This window comes from Adiantum capillus-veneris, chromosome 25, assembly GCF_014529385.1.
Source record: "Adiantum capillus-veneris isolate H3 chromosome 25, ASM1452938v2, whole genome shotgun sequence".
In the NCBI taxonomy this organism is placed as follows: domain Eukaryota; kingdom Viridiplantae; phylum Streptophyta; class Polypodiopsida; order Polypodiales; family Pteridaceae; genus Adiantum; species Adiantum capillus-veneris.
In genome coordinates this window covers 101929659-101956087 of record NC_140955.1, presented here as the reverse complement: position 1 = coordinate 101956087, position 26429 = coordinate 101929659, and the positions used below count along the sequence as shown (strand labels likewise).

Here is a 26429-nt window from a genome sequence, read left to right as displayed (position 1 = left end):
ACTCCTTGGCAAAGCTAGTGCTAGGGATCTTTTTGATGGCTGCCTCTCTAACCATACCAAGTCCAACAGACAAGGGCACCCCATTTCCTTTTCTATGTGCAAGTGTGATTGATTTCCTTTATTAAGAATGCAGGATACATGAAAGATTTATAAGTCTAATAAAAGTTCTAAGATTGCAAAAAGAAGTGCTGCATTTGCATACAACTCTTTGGTGACGACACTAATGCACTGATCTCCAAAGCCTAAATTGCATCTTGTCCACCTTTTGGAAATTCCTCACTCCTATTTCTTCTCTTTCATTGTCCTTAAAAACTTGAGGAAAATTGGATACATAGGAAAGATGGCAATGGACGCCAGGAAATCCAAGGAGAAGTAAATTTAGCCTTAGCCATTGATACATGGTAGGCATGGAGACCAAGCTTATAGTTACTTGTGATGATGGCTACAACATAGAGTGGAAGATGAGGATAATGGATGTTCTTGTCTCACTTCCAATGTTACCCTTCGGTCCACAAATTTTGCGCCCTTCAAATCCAAGCCTCCTCCATTCAATGGCTTGATTTGTCAGTGCAGGCATGAAAACTTAGAAGGTTATCGAAGGAATTGAGAGCACATGATGTATTAAGAGAAGGTTCCTCTTCAGACAAAATTATGAATTTTAGTTGCTACAAGGAGGTATATATGTGTGCAATGCCCCATTTGTAAAACTAGCTTGTGATGTTTTGTAGAAGAATAGTGCAAGAAAATAAGTGTTTCTCCCTTTGAAATCTCGACTAGCTGTGTAACCACCTTTCTTTGCAAATATAGTTCCAAATTGGAGCATACCTCAAGCAATCGGTTCTTTTCCTCAATATTGGAATTCGGCCATAAGTGACTCAAGCAAAGCCTGTATTTTTCGCATTGGCACGCGTTTATTTTGTAGCTCTTCTGTGCATGCCACAGCCATCTGCAACACAAGCAATACTCTTGACTCATGATCTCTTTCGGCCTCCAAACAAGAGCTTTGCAACAAAGATGCATGCACTACTATCTCCCATGATGACCCACCATCCTCATGCGACAACACCAACTTCTGTTTGACCCATTCATGAAGGCTCATTCCACAAAGAAGCTCGTCAGTTGGCTGTCTCCCAGTCAGCATCTCCAATATGACCACTCCAAAGCTGTAGATGTCCACCTTGGTTGTGATTTTTTCCGCATATGCAAACTCTGATTTGTAAGCAATATCATACACATGTTAATTAAAAGGTATTCCTAATGGCTTCAAAAAAAAGGTGCTCCTAGTTCAAAGATTCTACTCAAAAACAAGGAGAACGATGCATTAATCTATAGCATGTAACGACAGGCAATGACGAAGCACATAGATTTGCAACCATATTACCTAAGAAAGATGAATACAACATTAACACACACACACACACACACACACACACACACAGACGCTAGAGAACACTAAAGGAAAAATAAAGGAGTAGAGAAACACCTATTTATATGGACACAGAAGGTCTTTTGACTTTCTATCTTCATTTGTGTTTTGACTTCCCACCTTCATTCGTCTTTTGACTTTCCACCATCATTTGTCTTTTCAATTCCTAAACTCACCTTTCACTTATGCACTTAATATGTTTTGAAAGAATTTTTATTTTTATGAGATTGGGGAGACCTAATTATCGACCAACCAATTATAAGAGTTTGAAAGATTCCTGAATACTTGATAGAATGATCTTTGCTGCAGAGCTGAATAAAGTATGTTCATCTCCACAATCAATTGAATTCTCTTGAACAGTACAGAAACCAGAATTAAAATGTAAATTATGCCTGTCTTCAAGAGAATTTGTCCCCTTTTGAAAAAACTTCTTATAGAAGTGCCTCACAATAATTAAAAATATGCAGACATCACAACTACTTATACCTTATGCCATCACTGACGTTCCCCCCCTTCGAAATCTCTTCTTCCGCTCTCCCACTTGCTCGCTTGAATTTGTCTTCCTCCTTTACTGTTTGCAATGAAACAGTAAACACGGAAGGAGCACATGACTGACCCTTAATGCGAGTCCCCTGGGCACTGTTCGACTTTCTGTTTTTCCGGAGGACGTAGTGAGATTAGCCACTGAGGTCGACCGTCTTCAGGCGACCTAATTAGTCATTTGCCAGATTGTCAACATGCACCCCAATATGAGTGAAGGGGTAGTTAGCGACTTTGTGCTCTCACGGCGTACTTGTGAACTTGAGTGCTATATAGAAGATAGAGTGAGAGAGTAGAGAAGGAGAGAATAGATAGAGAGATGGAGGTAGAGAAGAGAGAGAGAGGTGTGAGAGAGAAGGGAAAGGGGAGCTGACACCAAGTAGAGGGGGAAAATTCTAATTTGAAATGCACACTCAACTGCACTAGAACAATACAAGGGGGAGTTCCTTTTATAGGCTTGGATAATCAATATAGCCATTGTAGGGATAAGGTATTTGTTGTGAGGTTTGAACTCCAGCTTAGGTGTTAAGTGCATTGCACTTTCTACATCCCCCCTCAAACTGAAACCATAACAGGAAGCATAGAGCATTTGTGAGGAGATTCCCCCTCAAATGTGAATACAAAAATAAAACCATGCTAAAATACAATGAATGTTTGTTAAAGATGAAGCTAGGGATCTTCCAAAACGCCTCTTGCTGAGCAAAGAATGTGTTTTTTAGGAGGAATTTCCTTTGTAAGGAAATCGGTGACATTCTCTATGGTAGAGATGTATTTGAGGTGGATGAAGTTGTCTTCTACTAGCTCCTTGATGAAGTAATACACGAGCTTTATGTGCTTTGGGTGCTCGGTAGGTTGAGGACTCTTCGCCATTGCAATTGCTGAAGACTGATTGTCGCAATGTGGAATGATTGGCAGTGTAGCACATGGAATCGACAGTTCTTCTAGGATTTGGTGAAGCCACAATGCTTCACGAGCACTGAGGGATGCTACTATATACTCTACCTCGGCAGATGATAGAGCAAGTGAATTCTGGTGCTTGCTTCACCAAGAAATAGCACCATGTGCAAGAAGAAATAAATGCCCAGAGATGCTATGCATATTCGGGTCTTGCCCGGACCAATCGGCATCAACAAAACCTTTGAGTTGTAGTGGTGATGAGTGGTGATGACTATAATAGGTGAGATAATGATGGCGAGTGTGGTGTAAGTAGCAAAGTGATCTCTTGGCAATGAGACCATGGAATTTTTGAGGTGCCTTCATATGGCGAGGTAATACATGACCTGTAAGGCTAATGTCAAGCCGTGTGCATGAAATGAGGTACCTTTGCTGGCCAATCAAGTGAGCATAGGGAAAGCTTGACATAGAATAAGTAGAATCATCAGATGATGGCAGAAAGGTGAATAATTTATGCTTGACAAGTAGTGGAGTAGAGAGTTGTGCATTAGAAGAGAGAAGACCATAATCATCCAATATGTATTCAATGTATTTCCACTATGAGAGCTTGATGAATCTGCCATTTGGATCCCTGTTGACCTCTATGTCCAAGAAGTAGGTCATTGGACCGTTGCCATGGACTGGGAATTCTTCCTTGAACATTTCCACAACATGTGAGACATATCAATCACTAGCAATGATAGGGATTCCATTGACATAGAAACCAATGATTGCCCATCCATGAAAGAGAGTATGATAGAATATATTGGGGTCAGAAGTGCATTGAACCCATCCCCATTTGATAAGAAATGCATGCAAGCTCTTGAACCATTGTCGTGCAGACTGCTTAAAACTGTATATAGGCTTATGTATCTTCCATACATAGATAGTGGGATCATCACAATAGAAGTAAGGTGGTTGAACCATATAAATGACTTCATCTAGCCATCCATGTAGAAAGGCAGTGTGAATGTCAATGTGATGAAGAGGAATGTCAAAGAAAGCGGCTAATGCAACAAGTATGTGAAATGATGTGATACCCATGACGGGAGAGTAAGTATCAGTGAAATCTGTACCATGTTGTTGCGTATAGCCCTTCGCGACAAGCCTTGCTTTGTAGTGTTCAACAGAACCGTTGGGATGATGCTTTTTCTTGAGAATCCATCGGCAACCGATGACATTGGCATCGTCCGGCCTTGGTGTGATAGTCCAAGTTTGAGCTTCTTCATGTGCTTGAAGCTCTTCCTTCATGGCTTCAATCCATTGTTCGCCTTCGGGAGAGGTAATGGCGTCTTTGATTGAGAGCGTGTTATCCTCGAGCGGGTCGGGTATGTTGATGGAGAGGTATTCTTCTTCTTGAAGCAAGAATGGGACGAAGGAAGTTGCTTTGTAGATGGCTTCGAGAGAGCGGTGTTGAGGGAGAAGCGGAGGCGAGATCCCTTCATCATCCATTGGGGCTGATCCGGAGGTTTGAAGAGAATGATGATTGGATACCTTGAGGGCTTAGGAATAGGAGGAAATGGTGATGGGAGTGATGGTGTTTCTACGAGTAGTAGAAGTACGTGGGGTTGAGTATGAGGATGATACTACAATAGGTGTGTGTGCCATGCTTAGAGGCGAGGAAGGAGAAGCTGAGGGGCTGAAATGAGGCCTGTTTTGGGTCGTTTTTGAATGAGGTAGGGGGATGCTTATGCTTGGATCAGGTGATGGTGCAATGGAGCTTGAGAAGTGTCACTCATGAGGTGATGAATGGCATGATATAGAGGGCTAAGCATGCCTTCCCCCAAAAAGAGTTGTATTTGAGACACTTGCAAGGACTTGAAAAAACAAGTTCAATATTGTAATCATTTTGCAAATATATTTATCTTTTCTCTACTTATGTTGTTTTAAACTTACATGACATCATGATACACATTTAAGAATCGACAGTTGGTATTAAGTATTTGAAGTACAAAATTATGAATCACCAAAGGGTATATATATATGTTCATATGGACAAAATGAACAAAAGTGTACATAGCTTTTGTGGACTATTCAATCATGAAATTCCACTTTTCTTTTTGCCTGAGAGGATTCTGCATCCTCAGAGACCCTTTTCCTTTTGTGTTCAGAAGGGGGTGAAAGTTCATGAGTGGGTGGTGGTGGTGACTTGGCAGGAGTTGGTGCTTTGGACCCCTTAGGGCTTGGCACGGGTGACTTGGCAGGGGTTGGTGCTTTGGGCTCCTTAGGACTAGCTGTCTTGGGTGATTTGGCAGCTTTCTTTGACAACATAAATGGTAGCTTGAAAGGTGAGCTAGGTGCCTCCCCCTTATTGTTCTTAAGTGTACGACGCTTTTGAACCTTGAATTTCAATGGTGAGTGGAATGGATGGCCCTTTGTATCTGCTCTTTTTTTTGCAGGGCTCTCAGTGGGACTCTTCCCCTTGGCAGTCTTCTTAGTGGGACTCTTCCCCTTGGCAGGGATCTTCTTTTTGGTAGGACTCTTTCCCTTGTCAGGACTCTTCACCTTGGTAGGACTCTTCTTGTGATCCTTTTTCTTTGTATGGATCTTTGCAGGACTTTTCTTCTTTTGATCCATTTTCTTTGCATCCAAACCTTTGGTGGCTCTACCTTTCTTTGGTGGCAAAGGAGAATCTGGATCATTTGGATTTATTGATCTTTCCAAAACCATAGAAACAGCCTTCTCTCTCACCCACATGACCCAAGACTCTGGATAGTCATGCAACTGAAAAAAATAGAAAAAGGAACTAAAGGACATGACATACATACATAAAACATCAAAATAAATACATCAACCACACTTACAGTGAGTGTAGTCATCCGGCACCTTGACTCAAGATATCTCCATGCATTTGCAAGCACCCTCCATCCACAAGATGTTGAGTATGTCTGTAAAGGCACTTTTTGATTGTAGTACTTGAAAGATTCTATATTGTAATCCTTGTTTGTGGTACTTAGGTGACCAACAATAAGTTTGGCAGCACTGCAAGAAGACATTGAATCAAAAAGCTACTAATAGAAAACAATGGGCCATCATCAAGCATAGATTATGCTTCATACTTACAGTTTACTTTTCCCATGGATACTTGACAATGAATTCATAAATATAATATCTTTCTCCAAAAGATTGAAGATAATAAGACTCCAATGTCCTCTACAAAATAAAAAACAAATTAGCTAAGAATACCACAAAATGTTAAAAATAACATGTAAGGAGTTAAGAATTACCCTTCAACATAGGGGTATAATATGTAATTGCAGGTCAGCATGTTAAAATCATCAAAAAAACTTGAAAGGGTTCCTTGCTTGTTGAAAAGGCACTGTGTCACTAGAGGGTCAAGTATGGCAATTTGCATAGCTAGAGCCTCTGGAAGATCCCTCATAAGACACCTGGAAAAGGAAATACAAGCCACAATGAGCCCCTTGTGCCTGTCTGCCATGCACATGCACACTATAATAATTAGCAAAGCAACACACCTGAGAGAGATATAGAGCACAGTGTCACGAAGCTCAATGTTGGGATTTACAAGCATACTTGTGTCTTGAGGGAATATGTCCAAATATGCCTCAGTATCTCCAAACAAGGAAACATCCACCACCATTTGGCCTGTGACTTTTTCATAAAGAAGAGAGTTGGATGCTCTTAAAATTTCAGCTTGCTCTTTAAGGATAGCGTCCTCGGATATCATGTCTTGCTCCCTCTCAACTTCCTTAACTGCTTTAATATCCTGAGACTTTCTTGTCTCGTATTCATGTGTAACATCCTCAATGACAACCCTGGAATCTTTCTGCTACCTGGAAGGAGGGATGTTTAAAATTTGGAAGGCTCTAAGATCCTCACTAGGAATGAGCTCAAGACCCTTATCAAACTTGTACCTTAGCCTTGACACAAGCACAAAATCTTTGCTCATAAGTGTGACCCTGTGAGCAAATGCAGCTACAATGTAGCTATCATTCATAAAGTCTATGAGAAAATCCTCAGCAGCTTCCTGAAGGCACATCACAGCTTGAGACTGCCACCTCACCGAGACAAAAGTTTTGATATTCATCATGCTTACAAGTCTATCAGATATCTCTTTCACAACCCTCGTGAAAGAGAGCTTTGGAGTTAGTAGACAAGTAGACTTTTGTGCCTTCCTTATTTCTCTTAGGGACTTCACCTGATAATTCAATCTCTTTCTGGCATTGGCCCTCTGACGAGGTTGTGGAGGGGGTGCTTTCTCTGCATCTTTCTCAGCATCACCTACTTTTGGATCGGTTGGGGCTTGGTAGACCTTCCTTGTAGTTTGCTTAGTCCTGGCCATTTGGGTACAAGAACACACCACGCGACAGAGGGGTAGGCCACAACCTTCAAGATGTTTCTATCACACGTCGTATGTGACCACCAAAACGTGCGAAAAGAATATCATAGAACTTCTTGTACGACGCGATAGAGGGCGCAACCAAACCCTAGAACATCGCCGTATCGCGCCGTATGCGAGGTAAAATCTTTAAGCCGAGAAGCCCCGCACGACGCGATGAGAGTCCCACCCAGAAGTTGCAACATACGCTAATCGCGTCGTATGGGAAGCCATGAATATTTGAAGGTAGAGACTACCACAACGCTGTAGAAGGCACACAAACACCGTTGGAAATGGTATAGGGTATAGAGAATCGTATGCGAGGTCAATTTTTTATGAAGTGTCGACCTCCCGCATGACGCGATGAGGGGTTCACCGAGACTCTGGGACTTGCGCCAATTGCGTCATGAGAGACTCTTAGGAAGCCGTAGAAAGTAGAAAGTGCGCCCACATGCCCAACAGTTCTGCTCGCGTCGATGAGAGGAAACTTGGTTTGGCTTAGTGGACGGATGACAAGTGTACGGGTAGTTGAGGACGACACGACGCGAATGTCGACTATAGGAGAAAGCACAAAATGAGCACGTGACAAGTGTTTATATACATAAAACCGTCCGTACGACAATCGTTGTACGCATGCCACGTGGCACGTGTGCATGGCTAACACGTTGTCGTGCTGTGACACGTACATAGTGGGAACGCATGCTATAAGATCTATCTTGTATTTTTTTTAGATACATAATTATATTTCCTATAATGTACATATGCATATGTAAGTATAAAAATAAGCTTTCTATCTCATCTTATTATTTATCTCAAGGGTAATGTATTCTTACTTTACCATCAAAAAAATACTATGGGAAAAGTGTCAATAGCTCCACCTCTTTAACTTGGGGCAAAAAGCATTGATTCTTTCTTTCTACTATTTCATTATCATCTCACACCCTAGCTAGATCCTATATCTAGGGTAAACTCCAATATATATATATTCTATGTATTTTTTATACTTTTCTTATATTTCTTTTTAAATAGCTACTAGGAGAGAATCAAATCCTAGTGGGACACTAGGTGGCATGATTTCAAAGATACACTTATTTTAATGCATTATTACAAGCATGATTACAAAACTTTGTCAAGGAGCAATGTCATGCTTTCATATGGCATTAGGTGTCCTTTGGAATTAAATGAAAGTCAAGGCTAAGGAGACCACATGAAGACTTTTGCTGCCATAAATGGACCCTATTTTGATGAATTTTTTACACAAAGTTCCAGTCCGAATTGAAAAATGATTTTAGAATGAAAATCGTAGCTAATGAGCTGAAGTTTCTGCCCATATTTTTACTTTTTTATTTGGAGCTATGGTTGAGGAGATATGATGAAAATACTGGACCCCAGTCTGCCCATATCATGCAGGGACAGCTCATTTCCAACTTTTCCAATTCCTGTTCACACTGGCTCCTCTCTTCTTGTGTAAACCCTTGTGGGTTCCCTTCACCTATAAAAGGGGACCTCTTCTTCCTTGGAAGAAAATCAAGCATTCAAGCCATTGATGAGAGGAATTCTTGAGGGAGTGAGTAGTAATGCCTAATTGTACTTAGCCCCATTAACATAAGCCCAAGCCTACACTTTCTCCCAGAGGAAAACTAGCCATTCTTGTACGCCATCCTTGGAGGATCAACTCTAATCAAAGAAGGTGTTGTACTTGGCGTATCAATCAACGTTGAATTCTCCCCTCTTCTTCTCTCTCCCATCAATAATGGTGTCGAAGGGTTTCAAGTAAGATGTGTTCTACATTGATGTTTTCTTGATTTCTTGTTGTTTTCATTTTCATCTCTAATCCAACATATATATACATATCTAATCTCATCTCCTTAACCAAACCTATCTCTCTCATTCTTAGTAATTCATCCTCTCTAGGTTCTCTTTGCTACAGGTACATCTCTCCCCGCAGTATCCTTATTGCCTACGGGCAAGAATAGGGCTTGGGAGGGAAACTTCTCATCTCTTCACTTCTCTCATATCTACATTTCTCACATACTATCCTAGATGAATAACCCACATGATGATCATTTCTATCGCTTTCACTCTGTACGATCTATTAGAATTAACGTATGGATTAGCCGTAAAATACACTTTCAACAACGTATAGTGTTTCTCTTCGGCCCTGAAAGGCTCAATGAAATACTTCTATCACCGGATCCCATCATACTACCTCTCATAGACTATAATTTTTCTTTTGATGTAAGCGTAGTTATCTTGCTATGAACCAAGAGGATTTGTACACACAATTAATCCCAATCACTAGACAAAATATATATATTATGGTAAGCACAAAACTACAATTCCAAAGAACAATTCGTAGCCTATTTGGTCAGCCAAGATTGAATGCCATTAACCCTTTCATATTACCCATGATACGATATGACCATAGCCTTGATGTTTTCATCTTCGTATTGTTTTGACATTCTCTTTTGCGTTCTTTCTTTGTGTGTGTGTGAGTGCAAGAGAGAAAGAGTGAGTCTTCTTTGATTGCACTTGTTTCCAAACCCTAGTCTTCATGGCATCTATGGTTTAACTCCTTCATATAGTTTTTATTGAGTTCTCTCACAAACTCTCACAGCCATAAGCCCGGTGCTTTCCTCGCAAGACCGCAAATTTCTCGACATATTTTTGGTGAACCCGACGCGAATCTGCTAGGGTGAGAGTTTGTGGGTAACCATGGGTGATCATGTTGAGCAACAGGGTATGCATTTTGACCCAGCAACAATGCAAATGTTTCAAGCATTTGCAATGTTCATGCAACAACAACATGCTACTGAAAGAAGGGAGATTTCAGCAACGAAGGCCATACAAGCGGTCGTCAACAGAATGGATCAGTTCAATGGCAAAGATGTAACCAAGTACTTACGCAAGTATGTGAAGGAGATGGAGCTGCATCGCGTGTCAGAAGGTGAGATGATTCAAAGCTTTGAGCTAGTTGTTGCTCTAGAAATTAGGGAGCATGTTAGGGCAATTAAAGATGGGCATGGGAGAAATTGGGAAGAACTCAAAGTAGCTTCAAAGGAGGAATATTTCATGGAGGACTCTGAGAGAGTGACAAAAAGGACATTCTTAGAATGGGTAGTCAAGCCAAAGCAAGGACTATCAATAACAGAGCTACTTAGGGAATTTGAGCGGCGCTATGCACAACTCACTAGGACAGAAAGGGCCACACTAGATGCAGAGAAGACAGATCTTTTCTTACAAGATGCAGGTAAAGAGTTTCAAGAAAATTTGGAGCTTCTTCTTGAAGATAAAGATGCTGAGCAAGGACTAAAGACCGACTGGAATGAGGTTGAAGGTGCTCTCTCACTGCTTGCCAAACGACAAAGAAGAAGGGACAAGATGGTAGTAAACACTACAAGTCCTTCCACCTCAACTTCTGTCAAAATGGTAAAGCCTACTTTTATCGCTCCTAAGTTTGATGAGTCCATGCTAGATGAGCTTGTGAAGGGAATGCGTGACTTGAAGGTGAAGTTTGCAAAGCTTGAAGAAAAAGGCCAACCATCAGGGCCACTTCCTAGGCAAAGACAACAGCCCAAAGAAGGGTTTGTTAATAGATGTATTTGGTGTGATAGTAAAAACCATGTAAGAAGGGATTGTGATGATTTTAGTGATGCTTTGTCAAAAGATGTTGTCTTTTTTAAGGATGGTAAAATCCACTTAAGAGAGACAGGTCTACCCTTGAGAACTAACTTTGGGAAGGGGGGAATGCAAACCTTAGTTGAAGATATGGCAACCAAGCATGCCACCTCTTCAGTTGAGGCAGCTACTTATGGAGTAAAAATTGAACATTTTTGTGATGAAGAAGTGAGTGACCATCATGGTCAAATTTGGCCAAATGTCATGCAATTAGCTAAAAAGGAAAAGCTTACAAAAGAGATTCTACATGAAGCAGGTGATTGCATACATCTAGAAACAGGATGGAATGATCCAGTGGACTCATTGTCAGTGCATGCCTACATTACAAAATGCCAACAAAATGAGGCAATTGTAGAAGAGAAGCGCAGACGTGAAAATGCTGATGAAGGACCATCAAAAAGAGCTTCTAGAAGTGGGGGAAGAAGCGACTCAATGCCTTCTCAAACACCCTCAACACAAGGAGCATCTCCACCTGAAGTACTCATGGAGGAGTCTACAACAGGAAATAAGAAAGAGCCAACGAAAGGTAAGACAAAAGGCCGAACTTATAAACTACAATCTGATATTGAGGTTGCTACAGATTTAAAGAAAGTCTTGGAGGAAAGGATCTTGAATAGCAAGATTGAGTTTACTCTGGGAGAAGTTCTTGGCATTGCAAAGCGTGAATTCCATGAGGAGATCATTGACATCATCAAGAGAAAGAGGCAAACCCTTGCTGAAGTTTCTCGTCCACAGGTTGAAGGGAAAACCTCAAAGACACAAGGGATGCAACTGCAAAATAAGGAGAATGATGGAGATGTGGTAGGATGCTACCAATCTAGTGGGAGAGTGAAGCAAGTGTATTTCTCAAATGATGATAAAGAAGTTGAAGATATTCCTAGGAGTTACTATTCACGAAGTCATTGGGCAAGGGCTACTACAGAAACTTTGGTCAAGGTAGGTGATCTTGAAGAGCCATTTGTTGCCTTGATTGACCATGGTTCAGAAATAAACATAATGTCAAAGAGTCTCTACAACAAGTGCAAATGGCCGATGGACACAGATCATGGCTGGATGGTAAAAGTGGCAAACAATTCATCCGGTGAATTGTATGCAGCATGTCCAGGTGTGAAGGTAACAATAGGTGATGTAAAGATTGACCAAAACTTCTTTGTACAGGATACATCTTCATATCATCTCATCCTTGGACAACCCTACATTGTGGGAGTTTGAATGGAAACAAAGGTAATGGACGATGGTTCAGCATATGCTAGAATACGTAGCAAAGATGGTAAACGAGCTGTCCAATTTCTCACAGTCTGTGTAAACCATGAAAGAAATCGTGACAACCTCAGAGAACATCCTCTACCAAAGGTAAGCAAAGAGTTTCATGATCATAGAGAAATGATGGGTTTTGGCCAAGTACCATTGTAAAGCGGGATTGCAGTGGTACAGAAAGAAAAAGGGTCTCGCTTGATCCAAAAATAGGTGAAACTTTCTCGATGAGCTCCTTGGTAACAAGGAATGGATCAGTATGTTTTACAAAACTTGAAGATTTGAAGAGATATGAGAGGTAATATGTGCATAATGTACAAATAGGCATGAAAAAGAGTGGGTTGCTAAAGCCTACTGAAAATGTTTTGGGTTTGTGTGAACAAGTTTCTTTTGTAGATACTATGGGTGAGCTTGATGCTATAATGAGGTCTAGTTTGCATCTTGAAAATGACGTTGTGGAAGTTTTCTCTATGGAAATGTATCAAGTAATAGAAGCCTTTAAAGAAAGCCAAACAGTTGGCCCAGAAGTCCATGTTGAAACTAAATACAAGAGTGTAGCAAAGAAGGTGAAACCAGTAGCTTCACCCTTACCACCCAACAATAGGGAAAAGATTGAACAGGCTTCTTTACAACCAAGTTTGCGGAATCCTAAAAAGATCGGGCATACCTTCACAAAGGAGTCTTTTCAAGAGTTGCAGATTGGTTGCGAGGAGTTTCTAACACAGGAGGAGACAAAGTGCTTCAAAGAAATGTTTTCAAAGCATGGTAAGGCTTTTGCATTTGAGCCACATGAGATAGGATGTGTTGATCCTTATATTGTAGCTCCTATGGTAATTTTCACAATACCTCATGTGCCTTGGAATCTACAGCCTATTCCGGTTCCAAAGGCTCATTTGCCAAAGTTAGTAGAGCTACTGAATGAGAAAATCAAAATGGGAATCTTGGAGCCTTCTTGTGCTCCATACTCAAACAGGTGGTTCACAGTTCCAAAGAAGAATGGTTCTCTACGCTTCATCCAAGATATGCAACCAGTGAACAAGGTGACAATTAGAAATGTAGGTACAGGTCCAACTGTGGATGAATTTGCAGAGGCGTTTGCAGGGAGAGCAATCTACTCAATGGGGGATCTCTACTCAGGGTATGATCAATTTCAGCTTGCAATCAAAACCAGAGACTTGACAACCATGAGGACACCTTTGGGTTTGGTAAGGATGTGTACCTTGCATTAGGAAGCAACCAACTCGGTTGCACATATGATGAATGGGATGAATAAGGTCTTACGTGACTTTATTCCTCACATCACAATGCCTTTCATTGATGATTTACCTATCAAAGGATGTGAAGAAAGTGACAAAGTTGAAGCTTTGGATCTCAAGGGATGTTGCAGGTTTGTGGTAAATCACATAAATGATTGTGACAAAATTTTGTCTAGGTTGGAAGAAGTGAATCTTACATTGTCAGGGAAAAAGTCTATGTTTGGTGTCAATGAAGTGCTCATTGTGGGGCACATGTGCGGGCCATATGGTAGGAAACCTTGTCCATCAAAGGTAGATGCCATCCAAAGAATGAAAAAAACATGCACTAGCATCACTGAGGTTAGAAGGTTTCTGGGAGCATGTGTCTTCTATGTTATTTGGATCCCACATTATGCACATGTAGCTGATCCTCTTTATCAGCTGCTTAGAAAGAATCAAAAGTTTAAATGGACAGAAGCACATGTAAAATCCATGAAAAAGCTAAAGGAGTTACTCCATTCAGCAACGACTTTGAGAAAGGTAGACTATGAGTGTCAAAGGCCAGTGATTGTGACAGTAGATACAAGTCCTACAGGGATTGGATGGGCAATAGGGCAACATGACAAAGAAGGACACAGGTATGTGGTAAGATTTGGAGCAAAGATACTAAGTGCTCGCCAAAGAAACTATCCACAGATAAAGAGAGAGTTATGGGGTATGGTTACAGCCTTGAAAAGTGGAAAAGAGTACCTAATTGGTGCATGTGTGGTTGTAGAAACAGATTGTCTACCACTTCTTGGGATGATTACAAGCTGCTCAACACCAGACATTGCTATGTTGCGGTGGATTGCCTACATTAAATCCTTAAATCCCGAGTTTAAGCACATTGCAGGTAAAGACAATACAATGGCAGATATGCTATCAAGGGCAAGGTATGAAGATGAGTCACAAATGATTGATGAGGGAGATGATGTAGGCACAAAATTCTATTCTATCTCTCATGTCAAAGGTAACAATGTCTGCATGACTAATTCACTTGAATTGTTCTTGAAAGATCTTTATGAAGGTGATTGGCTTTCTATTGGAAGGTACTTGAGTACTCTAACAAAACAGGATGATTGGTCTGAACAAGATTTCAAGAGGATACGCAGGAAAGCATATGGGTAATTTTTAAGGGATGGTTACTTGTGGAAGCATCCTAAGCAAAAGGGTGCTACACCACAACGGGTTATATGTAAAAAAGAGACTCAAGTAAAGCTCATGCAAGAGTTTCATGAGAGTCTATGGGCTGTACACAGGGGTGTGTGGGCAACCTTCTCCAAGTTGAAAGAAAAATACTAGGGGAAGGGTATGTATAAAGATGTATCTCAGTTTGTAGATTCATGTGTAACTTGTCAAATGTATTCAAATGTTCGACATCGTGATGGATTGCACCCTACATATCCACTAGCCATGCACTATAAATGGGTTGTGGATCTAGTCACGATGCCTTTAGGACTCTGGCAAATGAGATACTTGGTTCTTGCACGAGAGGACCTAACTAATCAGGTTGAAGGAAGAGCATTAAGAGCTAAGACCACAGAAGCTGTGTGCAAATTCCTTCTTGATGAGGTGATTTGCCGTTATGGTTGTGTGGGAAAAATCACTACAGATCGAGGTGAACTGGATGCCGAAGAAGCAAGGGAGTTCTTTTCTAGATTAGGGATCAAGCTTTCTCTTACTACAACTTACAACCCTGAAGGCAATGGAAAGAGTGAAAGAGGGCATCCTCCTATCATCAAAGCTTTGGCCAAGGCTTGCGAAGGAAGAGTTGGTGAGTGGCCAAAATTGTTACCATATGCTTTATGGGCTGATCGTACAACACATAGCTCAGTAACTGGCTACATGCCTGCGGAGCTAATGCATGGTCAAAAGCCAGTGATGCCGATTGAGGATACAATTCCCACATGGAATGTACTACCTTGGCAAGAGGGGCTTAGTAGGGAAGATCTCCTTGCACTGCGTATAAGGCAGCTAGAGAGAAGACCTGGAGACATTGAAGCTGCAAAAGAATGACTCAAAAATGCAAGGTTGAAAAACAAGGACTATTTTGATAAGCGACATCGACTCAGGAGCAAAGCAATTGACAAAGGTGACTGGGTTTTAGTGTATGATAGTAGCCTTGATAACCAGCACACAGTCATGCGTAAGTTCTCAAAAAGATGGTTTGGACCGTATGTTGTAAAGCATGTGCATGAAAATGCTACTTACAGCTTGTCTGAACTAGATGGTACAGAAGTAAAGATTCCAATTGCAGGAAAAAGGATTAAAATGTTTAAGAGAAGAGGAGACAATGATCTAAAAGATATGGATGAGGAAGAAGAGAAAAACACAGGTGAAGATCAAAGTGAACATGAAGCTCTGGAATCATCCAGTGAAGAAGAAGACAAGGAAGATGTACAAGAGGACTCTTACAAAGAACAATGTGGCACATATCGGAGGATGTTCAGGTTTAGAGGGGGTGGATGTCGTCCTGTGACACGTACATAGTGGGAACGCATGCTATAAGATCTATCTTGTATTTTTTTTAGATACATAATTATATTTCCTATAATGTACATATGCATATGTAAGTATAAAAATAATCTTTCTATCTCATCTTATTATTTATCTCAAGGGTAATGTATTCTTACTTTACCATCAAAAAAATACTATGGGAGAAGTGTCAATAGCTCCACCTCTTTAACTTGGGGCAAAAAGCATTGATTCTTTCTTTCTACTATTTCATTATCATCTCACACCCTAGCTACATCCTATATCTAGGGTAAACTCCAATATATATATATATTCTATGTATTTTTTATACTTTTCTTATATTTTTTTTTAAATAGCTACTAGGAGAGAATCAAATCCTAGTGGGACACTAGGTGGCATGATTTCAAAGATACACTTATTTTAATGCATTATTGCAAGCATGATTATAAAACTTTGTCAAGGAGCAATGTCATGCTTTCATATGGCATGAGGTGTCCTTTGGAATTAAATGAAAGTCAAGGCTAAGGAGACCACATGAAGACTTTTGCTGCCATAAATGGACCCTATTTTGATGAATTTTTTACACAAGGTTCCAGTCCGAATTGGAAAATGATTTTAAAATGAAAATCGTAGCTAATGAGCTGAAGTTTCTGCCCATATTTACGGTTGAGGAGATATGATGAAAATACTGGACCCCAGTCTGCCCACATCATGCAGGGACAGCTCATTTCCAACTTTTCCAATTCCTGTTCACACTGGCTCCTCTCTTCTTGTGTAAACCCTTGTGGGTTCCCTTCACCTATAAAAGGGGACCTCTTCTTCCTTGGAAGAAACTTAAGCATTCAAGCCATTGATGAGAGGAATTCTTGAGGGAGTGAGTAGTAATGCCTAATTGTACTTAGCCCCATTAACATAAGCCCAAGCCTACACTTTCTCCTAGAGAAAAACTAGCCATTCTTGTACGCCATCCTTGGAGGATCAACTCTAATCAAAGAAGGTGTTGTACTTGGCGTATCAATCAACGTTGAATTCTCCCCTCTTCTTCTCTCTCCCATCAATAATGGTGCCGAAGGGTTTCAAGTAAGATGTGTTCTACATTGATGTTTTCTTGATTTCTTGTTGTTTTCATTTTCATCTCTAATCCAACATATATATATATATATCTAATCTCATCTCCTTAACCAAACCTATCTCTCTCATTCTTAGTAATTCATCCTCTCTAGGTTCTCTTTGCTACAGGTACATCTCTCCCCGCAGTATCCTTATTGCCTACGGGCAAGAATAGGGCTTGGGAGGGAAACTTCTCATCTCTTCACTTCTCTCATATCTACATTTCTCACATACTATCCTAGATGAATAACCCACATGATGATCATTTCTATCGCTTTCACTCTGTACGATCTATTAGAATTAACGTATGGATTAGCCGTAAAATACACTTTCAACAACGTATAGTGTTTCTCTTCGGCCCTGAAAGGCTCAATGAAATACTTCTATCACCGGATCCCATCATACTACCTCTCATAGACTATAATTTTTCTTTTGATGTAAGCGTAGTTATCTTGCTATGAACCAAGAGGTTTTGTACACACAATTAATCCCAATCACTAGACAAAATATATATATTATGGTAAGCACAAAACTACAATTCCAAAGAACAATTCGTAGCCTATTTGGTCAGCCAAGATTGAATGCCATTAACTCATCCATTAACCCTTTCATATTACCCATGATACGATATGACCATAGCCTTGATGTTTTCATCTTCGTATTGTTTTGACATTCTCTTTTGCGTTCTTTCTTTGTGTGTGTGTGAGTGCAAGAGAGAAAGAGTGAGTCTTCTTTGATTGCACTTGTTTCCAAACCCTAGTCTTCATGGCATCTATGGTTTAACTCCTTCATATAGTTTTTGTTGAGTTCTCTCACAAACTCTCACAGCCATAAGCCCGGTGCTTTCCTGGCAAGACCTCAAATTTCTCGACAACGTGTCACTAACGGTCATATATCGGATATATATATAGCTTGGTCTCGAATTTTAAAAATGTTCCACGTTCACTTGTCGCATACGACACGAGATATTATCTATTTTTTTGTAGTCCTTTCTCCTCGCACAATCTTATCTTTGCAATTTGCACATTGGTGGACGCTATCGCTTTTTGTTTGCCTTGTCACGTACGACGCGTAGGGAAGAAGTTCCAAAGGTTGGGTCGAATGCCTATCGCGTCGTTTGGTGTTGTTTTACGGTTTTGGTTGGCTTTGTCCCGCACGACGCGCAGGGAATCAATTCCAAAGGCCAGGTCCAACGTATATCGCGTCGTTTGGTCCGTTTGGTGTTTGTGTGGTTTTGTCCCACACGACGCGCAGGGAGGCATATCCGGAGCTTGGATCAAGCGCCTATCGCGTGGTCCGGTTTTGTTTTGGTGTGGTACAATCGCACTTGTACCTAGCTTCACCTGTCGACTTTTCCTCTACTATGATGGAAGGTCGGGAGGAGATTTTGGAGGAGAGTCCAAGTGAAATACTATTGGTGGCTGTGATGGATGGTGGTGACATGGAGGTGTACACCAAAGCATATGAAATATTCAATCCTGTGTTTGATCTTGCAGCTTTGTTAGACCATTTGAAAGACTTCTTGGCAGAAGAATTCAAAGAGTTTGAAGAAGCAGTTGAAGGCAAGTGTTTGGTTTTAGATGGTGATAGCCGTTTTTTGGCTCTCCATAATTGCCATAGTAAGTTACTCCATCCTACCAAATTCACCCAAACGCTATGGCTATCCCTACCATTTCATTGTACATAGGCGTGTGTGAGTTAGGGGGCTTTTCCCATATCTTCTTAAAAACCCTCAGCTAGCTAGTCACTGGGCTAGTTGAGCCAAAAAAATAAAAAAAGTATATTATGGCCTCTTTGTGTGTAAATATTTCATTGTATATATGGCCTAAATATAGGGATTTTTTATAATTATTTTGGTATTTTATTTAAATATTTCTACTTAGGTGTGTGTTTTATTAAACCTATGTACGCCTTCTTTCATCCTCTTACACCATAATTATATTTTTTGTCAATATGTACATACTCTAACCTCATATTTTTCCTTTATACAAATCACTCCCACATTTTCACCCTCACCCTCGTGAAAACAAAAAAATTGATTTCTACTCATTGGTTACGTTTATTATATTATTTACGTGCATACCTTTTCCTCTTTCACCCAAAATAATTCAAGGAAGGACCATATCATATGATTAAAATATCTTTCCATATCCATAACTCCTCCATATTTTTATTATTATTTTTACTCATTATTCTAACACCATGTGCTCATTGAGCTAAAGTCCATGAATAGTCCATACACTAGTCCCACCATGTATATATTTCTTTATTCACCAATAATCCTCCTCCATGCATGGGTCAAGGGCAACTTGGATGCTTTGTATTATAATATGACAAAGGAGGGGCTCACTCTTGGATGCATTGTACAAATTCAACAAAGGAGGGGGCCACTAAAAGACTTTTGCAGGCATAAAAACAGGCTTTTTGGTGAGAATTTTGGCACCTATCTCCACTCCGAATTTGGAGTGGTGGTCAAAAGAGAAAATGTAGCCCACGCTTTGAATAATCACCTCAAATGTTTTCATGATTTTTGGAGCTACCAATGGTGAGCTATGATTTTTTGAGTGGACCCCAGTCTGCCCACTTTTCTCACAAGTAGCCCTTAGTCTTCTCTCACCCTTCCACACACCTACTCACTCTTACACATCCCTCCCTCTCCTTCCCTCACTCAAACCTGCAATTTCCATGGCTTCTCCCACCCTCTTTACCATTACCCTTCTCTCTCATCCCTATAGTTCTTTTATGAACCTCTACATACATACACCCTCTCCATGTCTCTCTCTATTGCTTCTATGTTACAATTTCATTTACCTCTCCTAAAAATATCTAAAATTGAGCATCTTAACCATGATAACTTTTGCAAATTGAGGATTTTTCATCAACAAATCCTCTTTTCATCGTGGTGGTCAACCGTGGCGGTGGCGTAAAGAAGCGAAGAAGAAGAAGAAGACCAGCGGTCATTTTTTCCACAATCTACACAAGGGTGAGTTCAAGCTTCTTCAAAGCTTCACCATCTCAATGATTCTCTTTTAATTCACCCCTCTTCCTTCATCAAATCAACTCATCCTACCCATTGTAAATGTATCACTAACAATTCTAGTGATTATTACCACTAACAACTAACTTCTCTTGTAAAAATGCACCCACACTATCAACATATGGAGTAGGCAACCGCACAAGTAAACCAAATTCACTCACTCCCATGGAAGTTTCTCTCCTTTCCTCACATCAATAATTCTCTTACTTGAGCCCACATCCATGTGACTCAAGAGAAAAGAGAGATCCCATTCTCATTTGAAATTCATAAAAATTCATAATCCTTGATCTTTCCTAATAAAATTGATTAGGCTTAATCCTAATCAAGGCTTCTAAAACCTATAAATAGAACCCATTCATCCTTGTAAAAGACATCACTATACCATTGCACACTAGATTGAGCGTACCACACGCCAGTTCTATCTTGGTTGTAAAGAGAGAATAGGCTTTCTATACACCATCACCTTGGTGCATAGAAAAGCTTGAGCTAGTTTGAGTGAGTGCGAGTAGAAGATATTCTTCCTACCATTGTTGTATCTACCCCAACATCAATGAATTGGTAGTTTTGGGTGCAATTCATGTCCAAAGGCTCACGCTTCTCCTCCAATTTGGCTTGGCAAACTCATTCAGCTTCATAAGGTGACTTGTTTCATTGAAGGTTATTGTTTTGTTGCTTGTGATTCATTGGCTATTGTTTGGCTACCATTGTAAGAGGGTGGATGGTGAGAGGGCTCCCATAACCCTAAGACAATGTGCTAGTGATGCTATAACCAAATCTTGTCACTTGATTCCACAAGCTCTAAGTTCCTTTTTGTGCAAAATATAAAGTTGAAGCTAAGTTGTACACCATCTCTCTCTCTCTCTCTCTCTCTCTCTCTCTCTCTCTCTCTCTCTCTCTCTCTCTCTCTCTCTCTCTCTCTCGTGTTTTAGTGTGTGAGAGTTTTCCATTGGTGTTAGGGTTAGTATAAACTCCTTACTTGTTTGTGGGTTGCTTTAACGATTCTCCTCCTTTGCGTCCTAGTTCGCTCTTAAACTAGGTGGTGCCCCTTGTGTAGTTGGGATTTGGCTGTGGGTTTGTTGTTTTGGTTTGTGTTGTGTTGTGCCCCAGCCCCATTGAGCAGCATGGGAGCCTTGAAGGGTGTCTAGAGGTTGCTCTTCTTGTTGCCCGCCCCGGACCGCCTCAATGGGAAGGCGTATTGGCATCTAACCGAATACACTACAAACTCAATTGAAAAGAGCAAAGTAACAAGGAGGTTTGGACGATTTTCTAAGAAGACTTCCTTTGTTTGTCCACCTACCATTTCTTGTCAATTACATTTGAAACCTTGTAACCTTGTTCCAAAAGAAGTTGCTTTTCTTTTCTTTTTGTTCCTTAAAGTTGACATGCAAGGCAAAGCTGATGAAGTGAAAGATACAGATGAGGCAACAAATAAAAATGTTTCCACAGTTTTGCAGCTTGAGAAAAGTGAAATTCTAGAAGAGGAGGAGGTTGATGTTGCAGCTGAGGAGCAGGAGAGTGCAAATTTTGATGTTGCTCAATTTAGAGCTAGTATTGTCATTGATGAGCCAATAGATGAGGTAGAGGTATCTGAAGCTTCCCTTACTATTCCAAACCTTCCCTACTTCTTTATCAATAAGAAAGAGTATATTACTCTCCATCATATCCAGTGTTTGCTTAATATGAGGGAGGACTATTGTATTGCAACCATTTCTAAAGCTTCTGAGGTGGCCAAAGATTTTATTGACACAGAAGAAGAGTCAAAAGAGGAGTTTTTGGCACTTGATCTTCATACATCCAATAAAGATTTTTTGCCTGCTCCTGATGCACTTGCTCTATGCATGAGAAGAGTGGAAGAGGAAAAACCTTCCCTCAAAGATGAGGATTTTGAGAAGAGGCTTGTTGAGCTTGGCATCCAATCTTTTGGCACAGGCTTTAAGCTGAAAAAAATTGAAAAGGAAGTTGACATAAGAGAGATGACCGGATCATGCAATCTCTTTCAAGAAAAAGTCATTGCCGAAGATGAATTGAAAAAGGTGATCTCCCTACTGAAATCTTTCATTTTTTCCAAGTTAGTTTTAATTACTCATTGTCTTGTTTTGCAGATTGAACTCCTTGACAAAAACAATTTTCTTGGGAGAGCTAAAGGCTCTAGAGGGAAAGCAATAGAGGGCTCTTCAAGAAGGGATGCCTCCTCTCTCATGCACTACATGCCTACATTGGATAGTGCCACCTTCTGTGCTTTCCACATGCAGTATTCTAAAGATCCTGAGTTGCCAATGTTTGCACTGAAGATATTGTCACGTTTTTTAGGGTACACTCCCCTTCAAATCAATGCAAACAAGATTATGCTACTTGAGAGAGCAGCAGCACTTCGAATGTTTGGATATGCTGCAGGATTCAATGCCTCAAGAGCAGGATACTTTCTTTGCTACTCTAGCTATGCAGCAGCAGCTGAGGAGACAAATGTCAACCTTCTTGGGGGCTATAAAAGAAGAAAGTTTTTGAGATATAGGGGTGACATGCCTGGAGATATATAAAAAATCAAAAACTGATGTAAATTTGACAATTTTTTGCACCAAAATATTTTTTTTGAATTTGGATCTCTTTAGAAAGAAGTACAAAGTTTCAAAGTGAAGCATTAATCTCAGATCTGTGGTTGAGTAGCATGGTTGTTTGATCTCATCCGTTGTAATTGCCTCCTATAGAACCAATTGAATAATTCCTTTAGTGCATTGCTCCTTCTTTGTCCACCTCCCTTTCTCGTACATTTGAAAAAAGAAGTCCTCGCTTGATAGTGAGATTTTTCCATTCCCTGAGTATTCCATGTTGCAAGGGGTCCTTGTTTTGCAAAATATGGTCCATGCAGGTACAGAATATGCTAAAAATAAAAAAAAAGTTAGTTGAACTCAATAGGATGCAAAGTAAAATACTATCCAGACTTTAGAAAGTAATTGAATACTCACCAAGTAATATGTGATGTCTTTTGCTCCCCAAGAATCTGTAATAGCAGTTATTAAAAGCTTTATTGTCTTTTTAAATTCATCTGCATAAGTAGCAGAGCTAACTTGTTGTCTCAAAACTTTCAAAAAACTGTCGAGCTTCTTCCACACTTCCATGCGTTTGTTGGCTACATGTGGTCTACTTTTGACATTGGTTGTTATAACACAAAGATCCTTCCAGCAGTTCCACATAGCATCAGCATGTTTGTTGTCATGGTTACTCAAAAATCTTCTGGCTTTTGCTCCACCCATTGAAACCTCTTGCAAAACATCACCGGTTCCTTTTGAAAGAGTGGGATCTTTTTTTAGATGCACTTGACCACCATGAAAACCCATTTGAGAGAGCAAAGCCTCCCATTTTTCTATGCACTCGTCTGCAAGTTTAGTTGGCTTAATAGAATATGCATAGTCAAGATGGATTCGAAGCAATTTGTCCAAGATTCTAATCTCTCCATGCATTGTGCATATATGTACATTTTTTAAATCTATTGTTAGAATTGGATCCCAAATCATAGAAGACGATGAGTAGTCGATGACGTTAATACTATTCCTCGATGGTGCTTTTCCAGCCTCATGTTCTGCAAGCCATCCTTTTGTTCCAGTGCTTGCCATGCAATATAGACATGGATACTTGGTATTGGCACCTCCACATACACCAAACATGCACTTTAATGCTTTTAGGTCGGCACTCAAGTGCCATTATACAAAAAAGTCACCCATGCCATCTACACAGATTTTTTCACCTACATTTTGGTCCTGTATAACAGAAGGGATATCGGTCTACAAAAACAACCATTTCAATGTATCGTGATTTTCTACTGGTATTTGAGCTGCTCCAATCCACCAAAGTTCCATTTCTGATTGAGTTTTGTGGTATGGGGAATCAAGCTTACCCTGGCTATAGTCCAATGCTCTATTCAAAAAAGAAAATGGATACTCTTTCCATTTTTTGACATTTTTGAATTTGAGCTTCATCCAATTTCAGAACAAATATAAGTTTTCCTTCACAATCTACTTCTTGCATATTATAGTATCTCACCATAGCAGATTGAACATTTTTTATACTCATCCAAATGTTATTAAAAACATTATACTCAAAAGAAGATTTTTTTTTCTGTTTTCATATGGCATCGTTCCTTCTATATGATAGTACTCTCTAAAATGTTCGGGTATTTCTTCGTTTAATAGAGTCCTAACTTTCCCAACATTATGATGCCTAGGCAACCCAAAAGCTTTAATCTTGTAATACTTTAAAACCTGAAACCAGGTTTTAGAGATGGCTCTGTAACCACTTCTACTCACCCCCACTGTGTCACAAACTTCTTGCATTTGAGAAGGTTGGACCAGTAAACCCATATCTTTTAGTAAACTTTGAAATACCAATTTTTCCTGAGTTTGATTTTCAGGAAGTTTCAAAAGTTTAAGAATATCACTTTTGTTCATTACCTCATTCAAAAATCTCACCCTTTCTTGACCATTGGACATATCAAATCCTAAAAGACTAGTCACATGTTCTCTAGTAATCTTTAATCTTTTTTTTCTTTGTCCAGAACCATCTGTTAAGTTTACTACATCTCTCATTTGTTTTACTCGTGCTCTTAATCCTATTGGAGTTTCTTTTAAAGTCCGAAGTTGGTGATTTTCTTGTTTTAGAGATGCTATTTGGTTTTCAAGTTCTAAAATTCTTACTGCATTTGAAGACAAATCAGTTTTGATATATTGAATGTAAAGTGTATGATCAATGTGTAAATGAGATAACCTAGAACTATATCCTAGTAAGCCATCAACCCCATGACCAACCAATCTCATCAAATCATGAGGAGTGTTAAAAGATGGATACCTTCCAGTGCTAGGACCCGGTGGATACAAGCTCCCATCTGTCCATATATCAATGTTTTTCTTTCCCTCGTTGCCAAGTTGTTGTGCTTCATTTGCAGTTGTAACTGGTCTTTGATAGACACTCCGCGTAGTAGCATATTCCTGGCTTAGCTTAATGTTCAAGTGAAACTTGAGGTTATCACTAGTGGAAGATGTATTAGTCGTTGTAAGTAATGAAGGAGCAGAAAGTACAATGAAAATAACGTAGCAGCAGAGAAGAAGGTGCATCAGAGAAGAAGAGAAAAAGCTCGCGAAAGGTGAGAGAAAAAAGAGAGATTCAAAAGTGGAAACAACTATTTGCCGCCAAGTGAAGTAAATGAAAATAAATTTCGAGGTGAGCCACAAAGGAATGTGAAGAAAACGATATCTTTTTGAATTTTTAGAGATATGTACCTAGATACGCTTTAGATTGCGTAGATATGCTTTAAATGACCAAAACGGACAAATTTGGAGCCGTTTTCACCACAAACGGCTCTGCTAATTAGTAATTTAACCAATTCCTTACACAACCCTTTTTGAGTCGTTTTTGGCCCTAATGCATGCTATTAAATCATTACGTGCTAGTGATGAATTGCTAGTCAATTATAGATGGCGTAGACCTCCACGAGCACCCTTAACAGATGAGGGTTAAGAGCTCATTGTATACAATTCCTAATGTTAATTTGAACTCTTGTACCCTAATTCTACACTTTAATTTTCATTACGTTTCGTACTGTCGCTAATTTATTTTGATATTATTTTTTGTTGTTTCCAAATGTTATTGAATTCCATGCACATCTCTCTCTCCTCTTATATAAAAGCATGCTATTGATACAATCTTCTTTACCTTCAAATATGCAGATTCCAGATTATGACATCGATAACGTCACAAATCAACATTCACATGACGTATCTCAAATGTCAATAGAGTGCATGAGGATCCTACGCAGGAGTGATCCTAATACGTATGCAAGACTAAAGGAACAATATTCTAAGTACTTTAATGGACGTGATCATATCTTTGATATTGACGATGGCATGGCTGATTTTATTGAGGATTGGCATCAACATGATAGTGCGAGCGATATTCCTAACAACGAGAAGTATCTTTCAGAAGAATCTCTAAAGCATATCTACAAAGGAAGCCAACTGACACGACTAAGTGCAAGCTTACTTATTCTTAATCTTCAAAACCGTTTTGGATGGAGTAATGTATCCGTTTCAGCACTACTGAAGTATGTATACATCTAACATATTTGTTTGCTACACTCTAAACATTGGTGCTTATTATTGATCATATTTTTAATCAACTTGCAGGCTAGTCTCTCAAAAGTTCTTGCCGACAAGCAATTCCCTTCCTGCATCACACGATGAGGTGAAGAAGATGATAAGTAGTCTTGGACTTGACTATTCTTCTATACATGCATGTCCCAACGATTGTATTTATATAGAAATCAGTACCAGGACAATGTGAGGTGCCCAAAATGTCAAGCGCCTCATTATAAAG

The 26429-nt window shown here is 39.8% G+C and overlaps 1 pseudogene; it reads right to left on the bottom strand.

Annotated features, from left to right (window-relative positions):
- Positions 1-847: 847 nt before the first annotated feature.
- Positions 848-26429, bottom strand: part of LOC147425394 (uncharacterized) — a 101578-nt pseudogene continuing 75996 nt past the window's right edge.